Raw genomic sequence first — 23055 nt, forward strand, 5'->3', positions numbered from 1 at the left:
GCTGTCTCTGTTGGAGCATCCAGATGTCTACTCCCCATCTTTATGCAAATTGACCTGCTCAGTGAGGTTTTTTTTTTTCCGTTCACTCCCCTATTGAAAATTGCATCTTTGTTCCCAGGCACTCCACTCATCTCCCTGCTTTATTTCTCTCCATTGCACCTACCACCATATCCCACACTCTTGGCATTAACTTACTTTGTTCATTGTTGCATACTCTCTATTATATACATTGCATGAGGACAAGCCTTGGTCTATTTTGCTTACACTCTATTACCAATGCAAAGAACACTGCCTGGCACATCGTAAGTGCTCAATGCATACTTCTTGAATTAATGAATAAAGGAATGAATGAATAACGAATGGAATTTCATTTTGTAAAATAAGGAAAAAGAGACCAGATGTGAAAGGACCAACTGTGCATTTGCCTACTTGGGAGTACTTAGGAGCCTATCAAGTTAATGGCCTGATGTGGTTGGATGTTCTGGCAAAGATAAATAACAGTGAATGTTGGTTCTACATATGCTTGCACACGGAGCCTCGTAACACATTTACTCTGTGTAAGAACAGCAGCCATTCAGTAATGACTCATTTTAGTATTTGTTTCTCAACATCAGTCTCCCCATATCCATAGGCCATTTTTAAACTTTTCTTATCTCTGCCCTTCTAGCACACTGACCACAGTTACAACTTTAAGCTCTAATCCTTTAGCCATGTGTCCATGGGCAGGTAACTTCCCCTCTTTGTGCTTCTTTATAGAGAAAAGGCTTGAGGTTCCACCAAGCAATTTGTACTTCCAAGCCTAGCAGAAGTTCCTCTGAAACTTCACTGGTGGCAGGAGCAGAGACGGCCGATGTTTGGAGGGAAAATGCTCTTTTTCCTTCCATTCCAAGATACGTACTTCTTTGCCCTTGGCCCACAGATGTTTCAAAAGAAAAGTTATCCCTTGGAAGAAACAGAAGGTCCTGTGATCTGAGAGTGCAAATATTTGGATGGGAGAAGTCATCATTACGTTTACCTTCGTATTTATAATGTGTGGTGAGCTCACTTCTGCTATTAGGCACAACACTCATAACAGCTGTCACCATCCCCAGTCGTTAACAGAAAATAAATGCATCAACTGTGGTATCACACTGTCTACACCTAAGAAAGTCCTGATGCCAACAATTTTGAAGATCACCATTTAAGCGTATTTTGCTAATGTTTAATATTTCCTGTTTAATTAAATGACTGAGTGGCTAATTTTGTTTTTCAGCTCAGGAACATTTGTTCTTGTAATTAAGTGTTCATATTTAGTGGCATTGCACCTTCCCATGCCCGTCACCATCATTTGTAAACAGGATTTTTATTGTGAAGCTTTACTTTAAATAAGGGGAAAAGCTGAGTCTTTGTACCTATCCAATGTAACTTGCCACTATGAAGTGCAGTAATAATACACCACTTCTGTCATGTAGACAGTTCATGTGGAACTGAACTATTAAACAAGAAGGTTTTAAAACATTTGACTGTAAGTTGAGTCAGCTACTGTATCCAATATATTCAACACTGAAAAAACAAAACACACCAAAACACACAAAACCACAAATAAAATACCACACACAAAAAAATCTTATTTCTAGTTGAAGGAGATCACAGAAATGCCAAGTAGAATTAACACAAGTAAAATCTATAATGCCCCAGAAAACCAAGTTAAACTGGAGTGTTAGAGCATTAAATACTTGCTAGAAACATAAAAGTAAAAGGGACTCTAAGAGGCCCTAAGGGACTCTAGGAAAATACACTTGATGCATTAAGAGAGGGAGAGAGATGGGTGTTTATCTTTCTCTTTAAATCCTCATAGATATAAATCTTATAAATTACTTATCTTTTCAAAAAGTTTTCCAGACATGGGATTATATAACTTTTATAGCTGGAAGTTCTGTTAACTTCACTGAGTCCCAGATCTTGGTCTCAGGGAGCACTGAGTCCTGAGGGAGTCCAGTGAGTCGTGGTCAAGCTGGACAGCAGGGCTCCCAACGTTGCCCTAGTATCTTTTTTAGTAATGAAAATAGGAGGCAATTCACCATACTATAGTCTCTTTGGAGAATTACAGAATTTGCTTAGAGTTGAAAGAAACTAAGAATTCAACGTCTCACTTGACAGATGAGTAAGCAGATGCCCATGCATACTTTGCTTCATTTACAATATAGTGAAAATAGAATATATTTTCTTGCCACACACTTTTTTCTTTATGAAATAAAAAAGAATTTCTAAGTATTTGGTAGCCTTACAACCTTTGGTTCAAATAAAATCAGACACAGAAGTCAATATTAAAACTGATGGAAGCTGAGCCTCTCTAAAGAAAATATAAGTGGGGCTCCCTTGAACCCCACTCTATCTTGAACTTTAGAAGTATCCCGGACACACATTGGAAGCTACTGTTGTAGAAGAAAGAATATTGGTATAACTGATAGCTTATGTGTCTTTAGGACAAATAACTTGAACCCATCTATTTCTAAACCATTCACCATTTCTATGGTTCCTCTTTCCAAGCCCTGACATTTACTTTGGCAGTATTGAGAGGGGTGGGTAACACACAAGGACTGACCATTTATCCTGTCCCAGGAACCACTCTGGTTCTCCCTGAGCTCTGGAGAGGAGCCAAGAGAGTTTTCTGGACTAAACAGCTTAATAAGCGTCCAGGCACCAGAACCAAAAAGAGTGTGTCCCTCACGTGGAGTTAACTGAGTTATCACAAACCATGAGCGGCCTTCAGACGGTCTGCCCACCGACTTGTGTCACTGGAGAGGCAATGCCTTCACAGGGAACAGAGAGGAAGGCATTCTGTGGAATTCTGAGTTGCTCTCATTTCTGCTTTGCCTCATTTTTGTTATTCTGCGATTGTGAATATGCAAATGATAACTATTCATTTAGACCACTCTAAACTAAACAGGAACCTGACACAAGATCAGTTTGGGAGGGGTATATAGTCTTCTGAAATTAAATAAAACTTCTAGTTAGTATTGATGAAGGGATCTAAGAAAAGTATTTGAAGTTGGGGCTGGCAGTAGCTTCATTGTATCCACTGAAAGTAAATTTTGTGCTCACTTATGTTGAAGAGAGTCAGAAAAGAAAAACAAGAAATAAAAAATTGGCTATATTCTCAGGAAGCACTGTATTCTAGACTCTTGTTTTGCACAAAGAGCACTTATAACTACGTTGAAACAATAGACTTTTAAAACATTAGTGCTTTTCCTTTAAACTAATAGCTAAGAAAGGGAAAGCTGAATATTCAGAACAAAACAATGCAGTTAGATTTACCTTGAAATCCAAGAATAAGAGTTTTTGCAGACTTCAGATGCAGCCATTGAAGAGAAAACATTTGCTGAGGATGAGACAAGAGAACATTGCCTCAGATGTCACTGTTATTTATCGCCACAGAGCTGAACATCAGAAACCAATTCACACATCACAATAGCCATGCCACTAATCATGAGCCACCTATTTCTTCTTAAACAAAGTCACATTTTTCTTACTTTCAAGAATATTTAAAGCTGAATCCTTTCAAGACATTTGGAGATTGATCTTCAGATTCAAAGTACCATAGCGGTTAAAGATAAAAAACAATTATCAACAAGCTGAGTGCTGGTGGCTAGCATTTGAAATCCCTGGGAGAGGGTAAATGCAGGCAATTGTGCAATATGAACTGCAGTGATATGGCAGCATACACACCAACTTGCTCTGTTTCTTGGGAAGTTACAAAGGACCATTCATTGACTCAGTAAAGTCACATAAAGGAATAATCCTATGAAATACATTAATACATTATGCAGTAGGATTTTGCGGCTAGTCAACTCCATTCCTCCAGCCCTAACTAAACTTTTCCAGGATGCTATGAAGAGTTACAAAAGAATAGGCAGTAGGATGGTGATTTACCCAACAGTTTCAGTTGAGAAAAAGGAAAATGATATTCTGAAACAGTCACACACTGCAAACAAAACAGAAATTATTTCTTAGGGCTATTGTTATCTCAAGACATTATCCTTACTTCTAAGGAAATCATAATTTAGAATCTAGACACTAAGAACTTTGGACTAGAATAAGCAAAAATATCTACCCAAATCCTGGTAGACTTTGCTAAAGACAAGATTAAATTCCTTTGAAATTTAATTAAATATCAACAATTCCCACAATTTGTATTTGCACTTTGCATGTTATTTCTATATCCCTTTGCTGTCAGGTTCGGCACTGTCTACCACCTCTGTGTCAGCCCTGCCCTTCCTCCATTCCCTTTCTAAAATTTTTATGCTACAGAGAATTAAAAAATAAGTCTTTGGTAGACAACATCTCATATTTTATCTTGCGTGCTTCTCTTTCTCATACCTCTAGACACCCTGTGATGCATAATAACTTAGATATTAACACATTTATTATGCCCACTTTGTGCTAGATAAGGCAGAGACTGTTGATAGGAGAGAGAGAGGTCTTGTTCATGGCAAATGTTTTTCAAGAGGTTCCTTCTTCTCTAGACCTTGAATTTGGAATCCTAAGTCCTAGAAATGATTGTTCTAAGTGCCATGATCCAGAGGTCCCCTGCTTTGTATAAAGCGGTGTTATTGTTGATGATCCCACTTATCAATAATTAAATGAAAACTGAAATTTGAAGCTGAAAGGTTGATTACAGCTAGATCAACTGCTCCAAACTGCTTTGAAGTTAAAGACATTCATACTCAGAAAAATTAAGCATCATGCCCATGGTCACCCAGCTTGTTGCAGTAAATTGATAGCTCAAGATGTTAATTCTAAGAAACCCAGAAGTTGGTAACTAACTCAGGTCTAGTATCTAGGTTTGGTTAGACTCAATTCTGCCTCATCCAAGATATCACTCTAACTCTAGTAAACTTGTTGTGCATTTGGGAGCACATCCAGAATCCAAAATAATTCTATCTATCACATTATTTCTATTTTCCAGAAACAATGAGACCACTTTCTGAGGTCAATAAGAAAGAAAACATAAACATTTTAGCATATATTTAACATAAATATGCACATCTTCACCTGTCTCAGTTTATGAAAATTGGGGAAATGTTGAAGTGAAAACACTTTCTTCCTTTCTGACTCTATTTCCTAATTCTCACAGAAACACATTGATTCAAGGAATGCTTTGCACTTGATTCTTTGACAACTGTAGAAATACATGACCAAATGAGTAAGACATGAGCAGAAGCAGCTTACTTGCAGAGAAAATATTAACATAGATCAAGACAGTCTGCAGTCGGATGCTAAACTGCAAGGAATAGAATAGAGTTCTCTGAACAGAACCTAGAAACACATGCAGAGTTTGAAAAGTTGGAGAGGGAGAAACCATAAACGAGGCACAGAACTAGCATGGTGGACCAGTGAAGTAATCAAACCAATCTGGACGGGGCAGTGGGAAATAATGCAGAAATTAGTTTCAGGCATGCCAGATAAAAACCCCTGCAAAAGGATTTAGACAATGCATTATGGAATAGAGTACAAATTTAAGTTCATCTATTCTTTAGATTGCCTTTTGCCACAATGTGGTGAACCTACTTGGGAAGTGAAGGTGGACACAAGGGAGTTGACAAAGGAATATGAAAACATGTTTTTATTTGTCCTAAACTGCAGATTTCTGAGCTCTTAATTCATGCTTTTATTCAACAAAATATTGACTCTCCATTATCTTGCCAAAGAAATTATATTTTCTCTCACCCTCTGTACTGCCTTTTTTTCAAACTGCCTTTACTTAGTCACACATACAACATTTTTTTCTTTTTCTTTTAAAAACTGTACTCATTATTGAGCACTGTTTTCCCCTTTTCAGCAAAGTGCCAATTTTGAGCATGGAAAAAAGGAGCACCACCAAAGAAACTCAGCATCTTTCTACTGCAGTGACCTATCCTGAAGTCTGGGCTATTTCTTATAAATCATTTCCTCATGCATCAGGTCTCAAGCAAAGACTGCGAGGTGTTACTACTTAAACATCAATCAAGGTGTACAATTCTATAAAACTTTACTAACAATTGTCACCCCAATAAACCTTGATTAAAAAATAAAATTAAAAAAACCTCAATTGAAGTTTATATAAATTAAGCTTAGTATAATAAACTAAAATAAGCTTATAAGCTTAATAAATAAACTAAATATAAACTTAATGTTTCACTTTTGCAAAAGAAAAAAGAGATACAAAGGCAACCATGCTTGCAGTAAAATACTATAGACTTTTTAATCTATAAATTTTCAATGAATCCTAAGAAAATTAGTATCAATAATTTTTGGTTTCTTTGGCCATAGTATTAAAGATTAGATTTTGAGTGCATCACCCAATCATTTAATATTCGTGTGTAAAAAACAAGGATTGGAAGAAAGCATAGTCTGCTCTGACAACTTAAGGCAACAAACAAGAATGGAGATGCTAATCCAAGTTGAACCACTGACTCTGAATTACTACAAGGAAATCATTTGATGCATGGTTTTTCTGGCCAGTTCTGTGGCACACTTAGTCAAAAACAATACTAGTAATAAAAATCATACTTCTGTACAAAAGTTCTTCTACTTAAGAATTCATGTTAAAAAAAAAAAAGAATTCATGTTATTCCAGTATGTTTTGTAAAATTTACTCAGACTTACTCAACTGAAAATCCTTAGGGGGAAAATGTGTGTGTGTGTGTGTGTGTGTGTGTGTGTGTGTGTGTGCAATGCATCATGATTAACTCAAGTTTTCATTTTATAATTGTATGAGTGTTTTTCATGCTAAAATCTTTGAAAAAATATTTTGGTTTATACTAATATCTAAGCGTTCAGTCTCTCCTGAGAGAGCTTTAAGTTGTGAAACTATTGACATCATTGAAAATGCATCCTCTTTGAAAAGCAGAATGTGCTATAAAGACAAATGTGACATGACATGAGGAAGGATAGTGACCACTAGAAAGGGAGTAGGAATGTGATGTCTCGGGCCTTTCCTCAGTACAGAGCAAATGTGAAGAGGAGCCAGAGCTCCCACAATGTGACGCTGGCATTGATTCTGGCTGAGAGGAGCAGAAATAACATACTGCCAAGGACTCTAATGATGTATGCATTTATTCTCACTTCAAGGGGAAGAGAAGTCTGCAGAAAGCAGAGGAAATGGGTTAGTTGTTTACACTTTGAAAACCTTGAAACTGCAGCATACTGAACTGTCAAGGTAAGCAGAAAGGGGTTGTGATCTGTAAATAAGGAGATGAGAGAAATGTTGAGCAAAATGTCAAAATGGTATGTAGGATACTTAAAGCATCAACATGGCAAGATGGACCATTATCTGACTTAGGGGCTGGAGGATGGAACTCAGATAAAGTCCTCTTTAGCTAGGAACATAGAGCCTGAATCCAACTTGTTAGGTTATTAAATCTACAGTTTGCTGTTATAATATACATTAATGTGTATATAATATACACCTTACTTGGAAATATCTGGCTAAATAGTTATTGTTTAATATGGAAATTTTTATATTTTAGATTTGTTAACAAGAACTTGTTTTAAAACCATATTTATCAAAGAAATTTAATAAATCATTAATTTCTCTCAATAAATTGTCTCCCAGAATTTTTATAAACTCTGGTTTAAGACCAAAGTTCTATTACTCTCCCCTGATTAATTTACTTTCAGAATTTTGCATTACTGGGGTACCTGATAGCTTTCTACCCTCCAAAAGATAAACTAATACAATTGATAAACCCTTAAGAATGTCATTGTCAACATGAAAGGGAATTATAGCAAATTATGGATTGGCCACTTCATTTTCTATTTCTTTTCTATTTCCTTGTTAAGCAATTGTTATGGATTGTGACAGAAGTTATACATACAATTTTCAAAAATAAAAATAAAACTATGTCAAAATCTGTCCGCCAGAAGCATGGTTTTTTTTTTTGTTATTGTTGTTGTTATTGCTGTTGTTGTTGTTTTGCTTGGAGAATCATGACACTCATCCAATCTGTTATCACCCCAAATTCAGGGGTAAGGAGTAGCCTTCACATTGTTTCTTAAAAGAACCAAGTATGTATTGAGACAAAACAAAGGCCCCTATTTTCAACAACAGTCAAGACCACTTCTTAATACTCTTTCTAAAGTTTCAATTTTTGAAGGATAGACAACTTAATTTGAATGTACATTCTATTTTATATTCTATTCCCCTCACATCCAGTAAGACTTATCAAACATCATTTTTACCTTTTACTATTCAAAGGGAAGAAAAATATAAACAGCAAAGATAAGTGGGAAAAGTCAAAATATATATAATATTAAAGTATAATACATTGCAACCAAATTATAATGACTAGGAAAAATATTAAAATGCAATTGATTTCATTTCAATTTTTTCCCAACTGATAATTCATTACAGCAGCACCTCCCTTTATTCTAGTGCATGTACCAAAATACAAATGATCACACAAAAACCAAACCAAACAAAACAAAAGCGTGGAGGATACACTGATTTCCTTGGCATTTGTTTTTTCCTTGTCGTTGAAACCTTGTGTGATCTTGATATCTTGTGGTATTAGGAACAATGGGAGCCAAACAGAAACTTCTTCTAACCTTGCTTTCTACTCTCCTTTTTTATTGTATTAATCTCATAAAACAATGATCTTAGAATTGCTTTCAAAGTTAGAAATACTGCCAAGCAAATTCAGCAATGCTTCTACATAATTTTGTATTTTATTAGTTGCTAAAGCAACTATATACATCTGAATATATTATTCATACATATGTGCCAGGCATCAATGATTTTTGTGTCAGAGAATGCCTGGACACAACTGGATTCTTGCACTCCCAGCAATCATTCACTCTCCTGAGGGTATGGAGCAAATCACTGCAGTAGGAGTTAGACTGGAACTAGAAAAGGCAGAGGAGAAATAGAGGGGAGAGAAGGAAGGGAAGCACCAGGGGTATTGGTGAGAGGACACTCGGGCATATAGATGGAACAAACCCAAAGAAATAATCAGTTACTGTTTTCAGTTACAATCTCTGTTCTAAAATCATTTAAGAGAGTAGATCTTAAAAGTCCTCATTCAAAAATAAAAGTCATTTAGAAGACAGTAAATTAGACTTGTGCCTAAATCATACACAATTTGGATACTCTGGGGTAAGAGGAAACAAATCATTCTTTAATTAGGTCTATCCACATTCTCTCTATAAATGATGGAAAGGAGATTTTGATCTGAAAAAATTTACTGAAATTACATATTCAGCTGTGGCAGGAAGATGCTCAGTTTCTGAGCCTGTATCACTCTGGAGGAGGAATAAAATAATCTCTAAAAATAAACCAAATTCCAAAGAAATCTAAATAGCCCCTTGAGATTTACTGGTTTGGGTACATGACCTATGTATCATTATATAATGTAACAGCTAATATTTAGCAGCAAGGTTAATGGGCCTTGATAGTTAATATAAATGATAGAAATAAGAATATGAAAATAAAAATAATCTAAAGAGTGAACTTTTGTCAACAGGTTTATTGCACGCTTATAGAGAGAACACAAGGGGATTAGTGAAATAGACATTCCCAAATTCAAAACATCTACTGCCCATCAGAAGAATCTCTCTGTATTAGGTCAACTACTATCTTTCGTTGTTCTGTTTTATGAGTTAAATTCTCTGTTACTTTCTACAGATGTCAGACTCTAATATTGGTACATATTTTATATGTAACAAGTTTATGAAAATAATTTTATATAATAAAGAGGACATGATCTTGAAATTCAAGGAACTAGTACATACAACTTTAAGATCATTTAAGATGAAAACAAACATTTATTTTGTGGTTAAATATTTAATAATGCCTCTACCTTTATCGGAAACAGAAAACAAATTAACTTATCTTCTTTAGGGACATGTTTCCATTTATTTTGTTATCCATAGACATATTAAATATAAATGAAGGTTTCCTATAGTTAAATTGCTTTTGTTATTTAATATTCACACTTCTAGATAAATATTAGCTATATTTTATATGGGGAGAGGTGAGACTCTCATGCCTTTTACAAAGCATTAAATTCTTAGCAACAAACATTATCTATGCTGCTTTGCCCTAGGATGCAAAAGCATGGTTATCAGATAAGTAAATGGCAAAAAGTTAAATTTGTGATTACACTAGAGACAAAATCTGCATTCCCACTATCTCATTAAGAAGTAATGATAAGGCATGGAGAACTGGGTGAAATTTAATAACAAAGAAATGTAATTGTACATACTAGTAGGTTAAATAAAATAAAAATACATTAAAAAAGAATTGGAAATCTTGGCTGCAATATAGCCATTCTTTCTCCCCCCCCCCCTCCAGTTCAAGCCATTGTTTCTCAGTCTAGTTGTGTAGGACACAGCTCCCTGGCCCATGCTGGTATTATGAGTCTTGTGCTCCCACGGGCTGACGCTGTCAGTCGCTGGTCGTTGGATGGCCGCTCACAGCAGCTCAGGGCTGCTCTCACCAGCTTCTGGCCACTCAGGATGGCTGCGGGTCACTGGCCACTCATGGCAGCACACAGTAGCCCATGGCAGCACAGGGCAGCCAGTGGCAGCATATGGCAGCTCACGCCAACCTCCGGCTGCTCATGGCAGCCCCAGGGAAAGCTGTTGTTCACAGTCTTAGCTGTAGAGGGTGCAGCTCACTGGCCCATGTGGGAATCAAACCAGTGGCCTTGGGCGTTAGGTGCACGGTGCTCCAACCCCCTGAGCCACCAGGCTGGCCCAATGTAGCCTTTCTAAAAAAGACTAGCATTTTAATTGGCTTCACACTAAATGCATCAATAGTATGACATAGCTTACCAAAGAGTTAACACAAATAGATGGTGTTAATGGAATTAGAGTGTACAAAGAAAAACACAAATCTCTTCATGCCTTGATTTTGTCAGGAAATAACTTAAATATTCAATTCAGTTTTTGGACCCCCTCTGGTATTGGTATCTAGAAGGCAGTCAGAGGATGTGCATGATGGGAACAGGACTGAAAACATGTCATTGGGAGTGAGGAAGAAAGAGAGTAGCTGCTTAGCCCAAAAAGAAACCAAATTCAGGAAAACAAGATAGCTATCCAAGAATGACTCTGTGTCTCCCTTGATCCTAGACTCCCACAAATATAAAGTGACCACATACAGTCCTCATGTCCTTCAGTGATCTGACTTCACCCACCCCTCCAGCCAGTTATCTGCGTCCACTTTAACTCTAATTCTTGAATTACGGAGCATCTTAGAGTGTCCTGATACACACCATGAGGTCTCTATGCTTTGATACTACTATCCTTTTCGTAAAATGCCATCACCTCTGCTTTCCTTCTTTGTGTGGGATAACTCCTCCTCATCTGTAAAACTCATATTGAACTTATTCACTGCAGAAAACATTTCTTAACTCCCTTCTCTATTTCTACTTTCCTACCCCATCCAAAGTCCCTCCTCTCTGATCTGGAAGCATCCTGTGCATATTTTATAGTATATCCTTAGTTAAAGTGATCCATGTATAACTCTGTCCTTGGTATCAGGTAAACTGGTAAGCAGAGATTCTATCTAACTTCTAGTTAAGCTCAATAAAGGCACACCCTATGTCTGTCTTGCTCATTTTATCTTGGTACCTGATGCCCAGAACTGAAATATTTATAAACAAATAAATGAATGAATACACATTTGATTGACTATGATTTATCTGAACATATGCTATGAAAAGGGGGTTGCTATCAAATTTGGAAGGTGTTCATTGTACATTGTCGTTTATATTTTTAATTTTTTGTCTTTTGACTAGACTGTTGTTACTATAAAACATTAAATTACACAAAGAAATATACATGATTTATTAAATTTTTTCCTCAAAATGAACAACACCCTATTCATTAAAAAGTTTGGTTACTATTGTATCAATTATTATGCTATAGGCTGAATGTTTGTGCCCCCCAAATTCCTGTGTTGAAATTTAATCCTCAATGTGATGATATTTGGAGGTGGGGCCTTTGGGAGGTAATTAGGTCATAAGAGTGGAGCCATCATGAACGGGGTTAATGCTCTCATAAAGGAGATCCCACAGAGATTCCTTCCACCTTCCACCACTTGAGTACACAGCGAGAAGACCGCCAACTGTGAACTAGAAAGAGGGCTCTCACCAGACGGATTCTCTCAGCATCTTGATCTTAGACTTCTCAGCCTCCAGAACAGTGAGAAATAAATTTGTGCTATTTATAAGTCACCCTGTCTATGGTAATCTGTTATAGCAGAACTGCCTAAGACATATCATATCATAATGAAAGCAAATAGTCATTTTCTAATGAGTGTTTCATTATGCAAAACACACGAAGATATTTCCCCACAGCTTCTTATAAATAAAAATGGGTCATATGTACTTTGTTACACACTAGAGGGCAAGAGTTGTAGTAGGCAAAATCTATTATAAAACGAAAAATCCACAAGGTCTGCCCAGCAGATTCTTGCTTTTCAAGGAAAAAAAAGTGTTAAGGTTTCCTGGAACCAGGGAAATTCTTGTACATTGAACTGAAAATAAAAAGGGAAAAGAAGAGGTGAGGAGTATTTCCATTTGCTATAATCATTCCAGGCCAATAGGGCAATAGCTTGTTTCCTTATCCCCATACTGAGATTTCCCTCTAAGCCATCAAATATCTGTGCTAGGTGCAGCTCCCACAACGAGATCCAATCCAGGGAGAGGAGGAAGGCCCAGTTTCTTTGTCTTGATCTCCCTATCAGCAACTAGATTACTGCCCTTGTATCAATACTGGTTCATAAGATTCATTCCCCACCTGCATTTACATATCAATTCCACACCCTACCTGAACCTTGTTCCTGCTTCTCTCCAGTCTACCCAGGCTGTCTGCCACCCAGCTTCTCAGAATCCCTGCCTTGAGCCAAATCCCGATATGATTTGTTACTTCCACTTGCTCTTTTTTCCTTCAAGGTTTAGCAGTGAAAGATGAGAATCATACAGGGAAATGCAGGATAAAAATGTTAGTCTTTGGGGATCTTGAGCAGAATTGATAGAAACTGTGGTTCTTAGTCTTTCCAACTGGTTCTGGAAGCTCACCTCCAGCAGAGGCAAACGTGAAGCTGTGGGAAGGCAGCAAATGACAGGGCTATTTCAGGTGCACCAGTTGCCACCATGATCCTGGGCAAAACCATGAAGAAGGCAGAATTTATTTATGGAATCTTTCAATCTCACCTTGAACTTCCTTTCATGCTTTTCACTTTCCAATGTTCCTCTTGCTATGCAATAAATACCAACTTAGAATTTCTCAGAATCCCCTTCCTCTTCTCTGCACATTAGTTAAAACTCTGAAAGAATGACCGATTTCTGGTCTCAATTTGTTAAAACAATTAACACTAAATTACTCTGTATGTGGAACTCTCCCATGACATTTTGCTTTTTAAAATGGGATTACTAATTCCAATGATTTAATGGAATCTTTAATTTGTACAATACATGAGAGATTATTTTGAACAGGGAGCCAGTTTTCTTTTAGCTGATTTTCCAAAATAAATTATATTGAATACAATTACCCCATTAGCACTAACCTCCATCACTTCACCTCTGTAAGTAACTATACAACAAACAGTCCTCAATTTGGGACAGAACGTGAATTTGAATTTGCCACAAATAAAGCATAAATAAATTCTATCTAATTTCTTGCTTGGACGATAAAGAAAATGAGACTATGGAGTTAGGGAGCATAGAAAAATCAATGTAACAGCAATTAGGGTAGAAATGCTCATCCTGAGAAATAGAGGACACCTAGTGGGCTAAATAATTTCTGTGTGTATAACTTGTTAAACTGTCAGCATATAACTCTTTAGGGCTGACTATAGCAGGTCCTAGGCTTCTTTATTTGTCTGATTATTTTATTCTTTATTTCACTGATCATAAGCATTTCCATTAGAAGGCTTTAAGAAGAGAACAGTAAACTAAATGTGATTATTTCAGCTGCTTTTTCACACCTCCAGTAAATCTGGTAGGGAGAAAGTTAAAGTTGAATTATTTGGGTGAATTTCAGGAGATCACATCTATCCATGTCTTATGACAATAGTGATCAAGAATCAGCCGTAGTCTGTGCAAATAAGCTATTTGTGAATGTTTTAAATGAAGTCTTCTGAAATCAACATGTGAGCTATATATACAGAGGATGCCAAAAAAATGTATACACATTTTAAGAAAGGAAAAAACTATACTAAAGTTGTAATACTCAATATATACCTATAACAAAAGATGAACACAAGTCATGTGTATATATTTTTTTGGCACCACCCAGTATATAACCTTTAGTAACTTGTTAGGTAATACAATCAAACAATAGTACTGTTTATATAACTTTGAATTCTGGGAAAGTCTGATATCCATACATTCATCTCAGGCATGAGTTTACTAATATGCTCACTCCCTGATATCTGAATTAGTTGAACAACTCTTATTTATCCTGTTACACCTATTCTCCTCATCTTTTACTTTTGCTTGATTTTTTGTGTTTATGTATTGGTTTGGAACATTTTATGATGTCTTTTCATCTATCCTAGTGAGACAGTTAGGAGATCAATATTTGTTTCTATTACTGTAAATATATACAGATATATCATATGAATCTGCTATTTCAGTCAACTGTTGTCTTAATACTATGATTAATGCTATTTGTTACCTGCACACTAGCTCTCCTAATCTTTGGAATTTCTAATTTGTAGCAGAGATGGATAGGTTATCACTGGGAAACTATAAACATTACTTGTTATTTATCTTTCTCTTCGGAAATATTTCATTGTCTATATAATTACTTTAGCTAAACTCTACAGTTACATTGCCTGCTTACAATATTTAACTATAAACTTCTCCCCCCCACATTTTTTAAACAAACTACTAGAGTTGGAAAATATATTAGTAATAAAAAAAGAAGTATTCCTGTCAGATGGTGTATTACTACTTATCAATAGGTGCATAACAAATTACTATGAAACTTAGCAGCTAAAAACAACAAACATTCATTATGTCATATAGTTTCTGAGGTTCAGAAATCTAGGAGCAGCTTAGCTCAGGATCTCTGATTAGATTGCAGTTAAGCTATCAGCTGGGGATGCAGTCATCTGAAGGCTAGACTGGGGCATGAGGATCCACTTCTAAACTCACTCATATGGCTGTTGGCAGGAGGCATCAATTCCTCAAGAGGCAGGTCTCTTCACTGGGCTACTCAAAATATGGCAGCTGGCTTCCCCCAGAGTGAGAGGTACAACAGAACGAGAGAGTGCCCAAAATAAATGATGTGCTGTCTTTTATAATCTAATTTGAAAGTGACAAACTAACATTTCTGTCATATTGTATTGATCACACATAATTACTAAAATTTGGGACAGGACTACACAAGGTTGTGAATCTAGGAGATGGGGGGCGGGGTCAAAGGGGGCCATCTTGGAGGCTGCCTATCACAAATGCTTATTCCACTTCTGACAAGATGATTACTGCCTCAGATGACAGTCCATTCCATTTCTGTAGATGAGCTCTTCAGAGACAGAACAAAGTTTACTCATAACAGCTGAAGGGCCAGAAAAAATATAATTCATTTGATAGCTTATAGTTTTTTTTGAATGATTGGAATATGAAAGTTTCAATTTAATTGTTATTTTTGGAACACTTAAGAAGGAATAAACAACAGCATTTTCAAATAATTTTATTTATAGTGTACCTAAATGGAAAGTATACTAGGGAAGAAAAATGGTGAATAAAGGAGAAAAGGAGTTAAGAATATAGACAGACAAAAAATATAAATGTTTACTTGACAGAAAGAGGTGCTTTAGCCTACTACTCTTGCCATATTGATCACAGTTCATCTCTCCTCCTTCTGTCCTCATAATAAAAGACTAGCCTTTTATTTTCCAGTTTTACAAGAAAGGGTTGTATGTTAGAGCTGTTCTAATGTCCTGTGATTACAGTTATATTTAGGTCATTTGTTTCAAAATATGGCAGAATTATTAGGTGTAAGAATGTTTGAGATATTAAATATCGAAACTATTATGTTGAGAAGGAATAACTATTAAACTTGAAATACTGCATAAACATACATTATTATTTTAAAGATAGTAGGTTTCACATGTCTGCTTCTTCCCTGAAAACATATGCAAACTAATGGATTCAAATCAATGTATTCTATAAACTTTGGGTTGTTCCAATGTTAACTTTAAGAAATTATACACAATTAGAGAGGAGGTCAGTGAAGAATGAGATCAATGATATAAATAATGCGTTTTTTTTTTTTTTTAAAGAGTTCTTTCATTCAGTGCAGTGCTTTATAACTTTTTTCCTTCTTTGTGATTGGCAGTTATTTGAAGATAATTTGAACAAGGTTTTCAGTAATGCCAAAACACATAGGTTAGACTGATGAATTATTAGAAATTGGCAAATAAGAATAACTGCAGCAAATGTTAACTGTTATAATATTAAATCTTTTAAAATAAATCTATTGCTATTAATTGAATTTCAGCCAGATTGCAGTAAGATATAATAATTTTAACCATGAAATACCAGCTTGACCTTTCCACAGGTCTATTTACTTTTCACAAACTATTGACTATAATGTTCACTCTGAAAGTAGAAATAATTTCCCTTTAAGAAATAAAATAACAATGCCATTCATATTCGAATATTATTTTATTTTCACCCAGAAGTATGAAAAAAGAAAGAAAGAAAGGAAGGAAGGAAGGAAGGAAGGAAGGAAGGAAGGAAGGAAGGAAGGAAGGAAGGAAGGAAGTTAGAAAGGAAGAAAGAAAGAAGAACATTGGAAAGGAGCATTGCAATAGTCTATAATTGTTATTACAACTATGAAGGAAAAATGACAAATGATAAGTCTCTTATTGAACATCATAGACATCCTACAAATATGTACATTTATCTAAAAAATGTTAGATCTAACCATGAGAACTAGTTGGAAAACTTGACTTCTGAAATAATTTTATCCTGAACTTTTGTCTATTTTAAATTGTTTGTAATATCCTTGTTGTAGTTCTTTAGAAATGGCTTCCCTATTGCAGTTTGTCTCACTTTAGCAAGCTAATGATTAAAATATAAACTCATGCTATTCATGATAGGTTCCTTCACATTTTATAGTAATATAATTTCAATTGTTCAGAAGTTCTGTGTTAAAATTTAGTTTCAGACATAATAGTCAAAATTTCTCTTACTAGAGAAACCAGATCTCATTAAATGAGAAAATCAGTTCTGCAGATGAGGCACATAGGTGCACTGTTCAAAATATTACTGAATGACAAATACAGGACAGATTCATTAACATGTGGCACCTCGCAGGTAAACCACTTTGCAACAGGTTCATTTTATTTTTATTCCTCTTCACAGCTGCATCCTGTTTTAAGTAAAATACAAAGCAAATTCTGCTAGCGTTCTCCAGACATCCTATTCTCAGGCAGCAAGCTTACTCCTTCCAGATCTTTGTGTCAATGTATATCCCAATATCTCAAATGGTACCACTTTTGAGAATGGAGCAACACAAAATATTTAATATAAAATAAATAATCTATTAATTTAAAACTTTAGGAAATATTTTTCATGATAAAATTAATTTCATGATAAATTAATATTATACCAAAATGGAGTATTTTGATGGTTTCATCACATAAAACTAATAATTTTTAAATATTTGATATATATTTTGCTTAAGAGGAGCTCTTATTTAAAATTAAGGGCATCTAGGATTTCCAGTCAAGATGGCGGAATAGGTAAACACTATGCTTACCTCCTCTCAGGACCAAATCAAAATTGCAACTAAACTACAGAAAAACTTTCCTTGAAAGTCTCCAGAAGTACAACTGAACCAAAATCATACAACTAAGGACATACAGAAGAAGCCCCCTTGAGACTGATTGGTAGAAGGGACAGAGACACAGAAAAGGCTGGTCGTCTACCCATATGTGACCATTAAAAATCAGGAAGGATATCTAGATGTGGAGATCCTTCCCGGAGGAGAGGTCTCAGCCCCACACCAGGCTCCCCAGCCCAGGGTTTCAGTGCCAGGGAGAGAAGTCCCCATAACTTCTGCCTTGAAAACCAGCAGAGACTGTGGCTGGGTGAGACGAGGGTGGCTGCAGTCTCATATGCTCCTATTAAAGGGTCTGCACATGGGCTTACTCAAAGACAGAATCACTCGCTCTGAGATCCAGCACTGGGGCAGAGGCTCAGGGGTCACTGGGGACATAAAGGGAGGAACTGAATTGTCTGGGTTTGGAGCAAAGGCTTGCAGGGCAGCTTTCTCCCAGATGGTGATAGGTAAGTGGGGGGGGGGGGGATTGGGGGCAGGTGGAAAAGATGAGGGGATTAAGAAGTACAAATTGGTAGTTCCAAAATAGTCATGAAGATGTAAAGCATAGGAATATATTCAATTTATTCAATAATATGTTAGTAACTATGTATAGTGTCAGGTGGATACTAGACTAGTCAGGAGGATCACTTCTTAAATTACATAAATGTCTAACCATATGCTGTATACCTAAAGTTAATATAAAATAATACTGAATGTCAATTGTAATTGAAAAATTTAAAAAGTTAGAGGAAAGGAGAAATGAAATAAGAGGTTCAAATTTCCAGGTATAAAACAAATAAATCATGGAGATGTAATGTACAGAACAGGGAATATAGTCAATAATATTGTGACAGCACAGTACAATGTCAAATGGTTTCTGGACTTATGGCGATCACTTCTTTAGGTCTATAAATGTTGAATAACTATAGTGTATACCTGAAACTAATATATTATATATTAATATACAATATATTTTAGCTATATTTTATATTATATTAGCTATATTTTAATAAAAAAGCTTCTAAAATAAAGAAAGAAAATTAAGGGCATTTAAAAAAATCTATAGCACAGAAAGGGAATCACTGTTTTTCCTGTATAATAAAAGAAATATCTTTTAGATTATTTATTTTATTTGGAAAATGGAAACTCCTAATTCTCTCTGCTCCTCACCCCAGCCCCCAGTTAAGCTCCCAAAACCTGTGGCAAGTTTTCTATGAATATTCCTTAGTAAATTTGGAATTTTTATTTAGTAATCAGATGCTTTTTTGTAAGCTTACTTTGTAAACATAATGTTCCACCAATGATTTTCTGTAGAACTACAGTAATGCATTTTGTGTGGGCATGTCTCAGATGTGGTCCTCAGATGTTGACTTATACCATAAACAGTTTTCATGGTGAATAATATTCCTTATCCACCATGTTTTTTTATTGTTTGATCCAATCACTCTAACATTTATGAAGTAACAGTTTTCATAATGGAATTTTTCTTTCCCTAAGGATTATCTTCTAAAGCACAGTCCCAGGATTTCAGAGTGAGCTCTCTTTCTGACTCATTTCAGAAAGTCAACTGACTCAAAACTCCATCTATAAACTGGGGCTATTTCTGATTTAGAAAGTGTCTAACATTTTGGGGATACAGGGATGTTGTTATTCATTTGGAACAGAGTTTCTCCAAACTGACTGAACATTAGAATCATTTGGGAATGTTTTACAAAGACCTCACACCTAGATAAAGGTCTAGAGATTTGATTTAAGTGGTCTGGGGTGAGGCCCAGGGACCAATACTTTCCAGATTTCCAGGTGTTTCTAATACGAAAACATGGTTGCAAACCTCTAGTTAGAACAATGCTTATAAAGACTTTACCATGGTGATCATGCCTTTTACAATATGACACAATTTCACATATATGCGTTGACAGGAAATAAGACAATCTTAGAGAAACACATCATTTGTTTGCTACCTTTTGGAAACAATTATTACAAATGCAATAATTCTCCAGATAATAGTAATCTAATCTATCAATGCTATGATTATAAATATTTAACAACTTTTGCTGGAAATCTTTCTAATAAATATTACATAATACCTTGCCCTGAAGAAAACGTAGTAAACATACTTTAATCTTTTCTTGACAGTTCAATAGTATCATTGTAGAAGTCTGTGGTTGCATTATCTTGCCTTTTCAATATTTAGGCACCTTCACTAAATAAACTCAGAGTTTTGCAAGTTTTTGGGGTACTGATTTTTATCATCCCTCAGTCTCAGTTATTACTTTATAGTATTTTTAACTGTCTAATATCACCCACACATTTCCCTTTGCTTTTGCCCTTCCTGTTTCTAATCTAATGATGCCAACATTGATTATGCTGAAAGGACTTAATATAAACAGAACACCTTAAAGCTTGAGAAATCAGGTAATCATGTTTGTTAAATCACGTCCCTTCGATGATGCTTACAATTCACGGTCAGTAGGCTCTGTTGTCAGAACATAGAGATGTCCTACAAAGGAAAGCATGTGAACACCGTGACCAAAGCTCCCCTTTCAATTCTTTAACAATGTTTTTCCTTTTATGACTGTATTCAGGACAATATACGTTGGTTAAAGTTTGACTTCTAGATAAATGAGATACCCATATTAAAAATCTAGATTATTTAGAAAAAAAGAGAGATCGATCTGAATAAGAGATGGCTAGAAGCTTCATATAGTGAGGAGATGTCCCTGAATATGAGTTAAAGCACTGCTATCCTCCCTGAATGCACCCAAACCCTAAGAATCGCTCTGCCTGATGAACGGGCCAGGAGATTGCCCAGTATACAATCCAGTTGATTGTAAATGATCCAAATAAGAAAAACAGCTAGAGAAATAAGTCAGACAGAAAAAGTCGAGAACTATGTATGATTTCACTGATATGTGGTTGTCATGAAGGGATGTCATGCGGGGGCTCTGGTCCCACTTCCCACATAAGAACGCAGGATGTGGTGAGGCCAAAAAGGAACACCCACAGAGCCATAGATACGGGAGTCAGACCACTATATTCTCATTGGTGGCTGGGTTGGAGACACAGGAAGCAGAAGACACACTATCCGCAACCTGCCATCCACGTCTCTCTGCCAACCAACCTCACTTGCTAACTGCAATCCGCCGTGCTAACTGCAATCCATGCTTGCTAGCTCAGCCACCATCTTCTTGCTAGCACCCATCTGCTGCTAGCGTAGCCACAGCAGTTATATTAGTGGCCAATGGCTCACTGATTACAGCTGACGGCCAACTACTCACAGCGGATGACCATCCAATCACAGTTGATGGCCATTTACTACTTGAGGCAGCACTTTTCCACATGAGGGTGAGAACCTGGGAACTGCACTCCTGGTTCTGTCTCCACACTCCACCCCTACAGGTTCTCGCCTCACAATCTACGTGACAAGCATCTTCCACGAGGGGCCCTGTGCGAGGAACCTGGAAGTGAATGCAATATCCTGGACACAGGCAGGCTCTCTGGGCACAGCCAGGGTTTCTCAGGGCACCACCAGTCCTTCTGGGCACAGCCAGACTTCCTGGGCTTCTTAGGGTACTACCAATCTCCCCGGGCACAGCCAGGGCCTCTCAGGGCACTGCCAGTCTTTCTGGGCACAGCCAGACTTCTCGGACTCAGCCAGGGCTCTCAGGTCACTGTCACTCTCTCCGGGCACAGCCAGACTTCCTGGGATCAGCAGGGTTTTCACGGCACTGCCACCCTCTCTGGGCCTCTCAGGGTACTGTGCTGGAACAACAGCGACTCACAGTCAAGGTGCTTACATATTGTCGATGGCAACCAGTCAAGACACAGGAAGCAAACATCCACTGGTTCTACTACATGGTGGTATGTTCCCAAGCAAACAGTCAAGTGGTCCATCAAATCAGGGATGGAAGGTAATTCCCCATAGTCCACAGTCATTTGCCAGGGCTGCACATTGGCCTCACAATGTGTGCCCTCTCCGCAGGGTGAGGGCTCCAAGTGTTCCCCAACCTGGGGGTGAGGGCCTCAGCAAGTACTTCCCAGCCCACAGGGCCGCAAGGACCTCCGCTTTCTCTGGCCTATGCTGGTTGGGGAACCATCCAATCTTCCCACCTGTCCATAGGGGTCCAGCTCTCCGGCAGCTGCTCCTCCTCGTATTCCTGAGACTGAGTGTTCATATGCACAAACTGCTCTACCACCCTTAGGAGAGCTTTAGTCGGCACCATACCCTGCTCGCTGTGCCATTTGTCATGCAGGGTCTCACGCAGGGTCTCAGCTGCCGCTCCCCACATAAGAACTCAGGACATGGTGAGGCCAAAAAGGAACACCAACGGAGCCACAGATAGGGGAGTCATACCACTATAGACTTGCTGGTGGCTGGGTTGGAGACACAGGAAGTAGGAGCCACACTACCCGCAATCTGCCATCCACTTCTCTCTGCCAACCAACCTCACTTGCTAGCTGCAATCCACCTCTCTGCAATCCACAATCCACACTCCGCCATGCCGCGCGAGGACACCACACCATGCCTTGCTAGCATAGCCACGGCAGCTAATGGTTAACTGGTAACAGCCGATGGCCAACTAGTCACAGCTGATGACCATCTACTACCTGAGCCAGCACCTTTCTATGTGAGGCTGAGAGCCTGGAACTGCTCTCTGGGGCTCTCTCCCCACACTGGTATATAAAACTGAAAACAACAAAAGAACAAGAGAAACGGAGAAACAAAACTCATAAACACAGACAATAGTTTAGTGATTACCAGAGGGTAAACGGGGAAGGAGCTGGTAGATGAGGGCAAAGGGGGTCAAATATATGGTGATGAAAAGAGAACTGACTCTGGGGTGGTAAACACACAATGTGATATATAGATGATGTGTTACAGAATTGTACACCTGAAACCTATGTGACTTTGCAAACAATTATCACCCCAATAAACTTTAATTTAAAAAAAGAAAGAAAAACAGCTAGAAATGTAAAGACAGAGAATACATCCCGAGATGACATTTCATCAAGTATAGTAACTCAACAGCTCTTCCAAGTAGAGGTTCCAGAATTAATGAGAAAAATAATACTAGATGCAATTGCCAAATTCATACTCCATGTGTACTTCAGCATATTATACTGACATTCCCTGTGCTATAATTTCTAATTATGATTTCACCCCAAATCAGAGCACCTAACTTGTAATTTGGAAAAGCCCAGAGGTAGCAGATTGGACTGCACAAAATATTTATCATTAGCACCTAGCTCCAC

At 37.2% G+C, this 23055-nt stretch overlaps 1 protein-coding gene across 8 annotated transcripts in view; it reads right to left on the minus strand.

Annotated features, from left to right (window-relative positions):
• Positions 1-23055, minus strand: part of DLGAP1 (DLG associated protein 1) — an 860924-nt gene that overhangs the window by 653836 nt on the left and 184033 nt on the right. Inside the window, exon 3 of one of the 8 annotated variants that reach the window (XM_074340265.1) lies at positions 3298-3361. The exons of the other annotated variants lie outside the window; for them this stretch is intronic. The gene's annotated coding sequence lies outside the window, so the exon portion shown is untranslated. The remainder of the gene's footprint in view (positions 1-3297; positions 3362-23055) is intronic. 8 annotated transcript variants of the gene reach the window in all.

The sequence above is a fragment of the Rhinolophus sinicus genome, linkage group LG09, assembly GCF_036562045.2.
Source record: "Rhinolophus sinicus isolate RSC01 linkage group LG09, ASM3656204v1, whole genome shotgun sequence".
Lineage (NCBI taxonomy): Eukaryota > Metazoa > Chordata > Mammalia > Chiroptera > Rhinolophidae > Rhinolophus > Rhinolophus sinicus.